Raw genomic sequence first — 3,851 nt, 5'->3', positions numbered from 1 at the left:
CTCTGCATTGAAAGGGGGCATGCTGGTCTCTCTGCATTGAAAGAGGGCACGGCACACTGGTTACCCTGCATTGAAAGGGGGCACACTGGTCTCTCTGCATTGAAAGAGGGCACGGCACACTGGTTACTCTGCATTGAAGGGGACACGCTGGTCTTTCTGCATTGAAAGAGGGCACGGCACACTGGTTACTCTGCATTGAAAGGGGGCATGCTGGTCTCTCTGCATTGAAAGAGGGCACGGCACACTGGTTACCCTGCATTGAAAGGGGGCACACTGGTCTCTCTGCATTGAAAGAGGGCACGGCACACTGGTTACTCTGCATTGAAGGGGACACGCTGGTCTTTTTGCATTGAAAGAGGGCACGGCACACTGGTTACTCTGCATTGAAAGGGGGCACGCTGGTCTTTTTGCATTGAAAGAGGGCACGGCACACTGGTTACCCTGCATTGAAAGGGGGCACACTGGTCTCTCTGCATTGAAAGAGGGCACGGCACACTGGTTACTCCGCAGTGAAAGGGTGCTTGCTGGTCTCTCTGCATTGAAAGAGGGCATGGCACACTGGTTACTCTGCATTGAAAGGGGGCACGCTGGTCTCTCTGCATTGAAAGGGGGCACGGCACACTGGTTACTCTGCATTGAAAGGGGTCACGCTGGTAACACATTACCCAGTCCAGACCAGTATAGATCCTAACACATTACCCAGTCCATACCAGTATAGATCCTAACACATTACCCAGTCCATATCAGTATAGATATCCAGCATGATATTTTTTAGATCTGTTGTGTTTTCAGTGTTCCTTTAATTATTTTGAGCAGTGTATAAGGAATAGTACTCATTGTAGTACATATATCAGTGTTATAGGTACTAGCACTCAGTTTACAGAAATCAGTGCTATATATAGGGAATAGCACTTAGTGAGTTCTATTCCCTATATATAACACTTATATCTGTACACTGAGTGCTTTTCCCATAATACTGACATCTGTACACTTTGGCGGGAAGAATACTCCTTACATTAGTGGTCAGTGGGAAGCATGCCCCTTACATTGGTGGTCAGTGGGAAGAATGCCCCTTACATTGGTGGTCAATGGGAAGAATGCCCCTTACATTGGTGGTCAAAGGAAGAATGCTCCTTACATTGGTGGTCAATGGGAAGAATGCCCCTTACATTGGTGGTCAGTGGGGAGAATGTTCCTTACATTGGTGGTCAGTGGGAAGAATGCCCCTTACATTGGTGGTCAATGGGAAGAATGCCCCTTACATTGGTGGTCAGTGGGGAGAATGTTCCTTACATTGGTGGTCAGTGGGAAGAATGCCCCTTACATTGGTGGTCAGTGGGAAGAATGCCCCTTACATTGGTGGTCAGTGGGAAGAATGCCCCTTACATTGGTGGTCAGTGGGAAGAATGCCCCTTACATTGGTGGTCAATGGGAAGAATGCCCCTTACATTGGTGGTCAGTGGGGAGAATGTTCCTTACATTGGTGGTCAGTGGGAAGAATGCTCCTTACATTGGTGGTCAGTGGGAAGAATGCTCCTTACATTGGTGGTCAGTGGGAAGAATGCTCCTTACATTGGTGGTCAGTGGGAAGAATGCTCCTTACATTGGTGGTCAGTGGGAAGAATGTGTCCTTACATTGGTGGTCAGTGGGAAGAATGTTCCTTACATTGGTGGTCAGTGGGAAGAATGTTCCTTACATTGGTGGTCAGTGGGAAGAATGTCCCTTACATTGGTGGTCAGTGGGAAGAATGTCCCTTACATTGGTGGTCAGTGGGAAGAATGTCCCTTACATTGGTGGTCAGTGGGAAGAATGCCTCTTACATTGGTGGTCAGTGGGAAGAATGTCCCTTACATTGGGGGTCAGTGGGAAGAATGCCCCTTACATTGGGGGTCAGTGGGAAGAATGCCCCTTACATTGGTGGTCAGTGGGAAGATTGTCCCTTGCATTGGTGGTCAGTGGGAATAATGACTCTGACTCTTACATTGGCGGTCAATGAAAGTAATGTTCCTTTGTGTGGGTGTGGCTAGCTTGTGGGCGGGGACACAGGGGGCCCATGATCTCTTATTGCCCGGGGGCCCCATGAGTTGTCAGTCCGCCCCTGCCGCCGACCAGCTCTCCATGCGGTGAAAGGCAATCCCCATCGCAGATACTCTTGCATCCAGGGGAGTATCACATAGATATACCATGGCCTGGGCCATCTGATCCGTGAGCTCAATGAGAGTTGGATTGCTGCTCTTAAGCACCTTAATCCATTTCGTAACCGTCTGAGAAACCAGCACGGATGCGAACACAGGCTTGAGGAGTGAGCCCGCCACCTGAAAGTGATTCCATGCGCCTGTCCACCGGGTCCTTAAACACCGAGGAGTCTTCCACGGGTACAACCGTGGACTTATTCAACCGGGAAACAGTGTGATCCCCCTTAGGTGACACTGTCCAATGATTGGAAACTGAGTCTGCAAAGGGGTAACGACACTGAAAGCGATTGGGCACCGCCAGCATGTGCTTAATGCGCCGCCATTGCTCGTTCACGATATCATGAAACTCCTCGGGGCAAGGAAAAACCTGACCCGACTTCTGGGCTTTGTGGGAGCTGAAGACAATCCGCTTTCCTGACTGCGTGGGCTCATCATCAATATGCAAAGTTTCCCTGACTGAGCGAACCAGTGCTTCCACCAAAGCGCGGTCCCACACCACAGCTGAGGAGGACTCATCTACCTCGCCGTCTGACTGTGAGGACAGGGATCCCTCAGGTAGGGTGTTGTCCGTGGCAACCACATCAGGCTCTGAATCAGAGGACTGAGAGGGCATAGGCCGTTTTTGTATAGCAACTTGTTTCATGACAAGATCTACTTTGGACGCCAGACACTAGGGAAGGCGATCCACATGGTCCGGATGCACAAATAAGATCAGAGGGGAAGTTTTCACCCTGGGACTCCATGTTTGGCAAAACAGAGAAAAAGAGTACACTGGCCCTTTAAGTCGCGATCGCTGTCCGCACCGCTATACCACACTTTTGCTGGAGTCCCCCTTTAGTTAGCAGCTATCCTGATAGAAGCTAAGTGTGTCCGAGGAATGCCCAAAAGGACTAAAGACCCCCTTACTGTGCCAGAACCTTGAGCAGCTACCGCTCTGCACGCTGTCTGCAGCAAGTGAAAACTTCTGGGAGGAAGTGACCAAAATCACTAGAGGCCGAACCCCCTGAGCCACAACAATATGGTGCCATAGGAAAGCACAGGGAAAATGGCCGCCGCCCATACAGCGCAGCCTGCCCACACTAAAGATGGCACCTGAAAATGGTGCCAAACACTCAGCAAAGCAAGGAAAATGGCTGCTGCCCTTACATTGATGCAGCCTGATGCCCACACCCAAAACGGCACCAAGCGTACAGGAGCCCAGGGAACAAGGCCACCGCGGGAATCCTTCTCAGAGGATCCCCCAGGACAAGGTAACAGTTACACCCCACCCCCCCCCAGGTGTTAGACGCCGCTATAGTGCCCCCATCGGGAGCAGGGAGGGCAGGACCTGTCCTGACAGGCCAGGTGGATCTTTCAGAGATCACAGCTCTGTTATCCCCAGGAGTGTGCCCACATCTCCCCCACAGATACTGCCCCAGAGACACAGGGGGCATTGCATTACTCACCATACCATGGGCCGCGGGGCTCTGCTCCGAGACAGTTCACCTCCCACCCTCAGTGGGGGTGCTGTCAGCCAAGAGGGGTACGCTGCAACTCAGGGCGTTCCAGGTTGATTCGTCCCGGTGAAAACGGCTGTTCACAGGCTCGTCCCCATCCATCGGGGCTCTATCGTGGTGAGACCTGGGCGGACCACAACCTGCTCATGCTAGTTGGCC

Source organism: Pelophylax lessonae (assembly GCF_965119305.1).
Source record: "Pelophylax lessonae genome assembly, chromosome: 1".
Taxonomy (NCBI): Eukaryota; Metazoa; Chordata; class Amphibia; order Anura; family Ranidae; genus Pelophylax; species Pelophylax lessonae.
The sequence above is the reverse complement of the archived record's forward strand: the minus strand, read 5'-3'. Positions refer to the sequence as shown.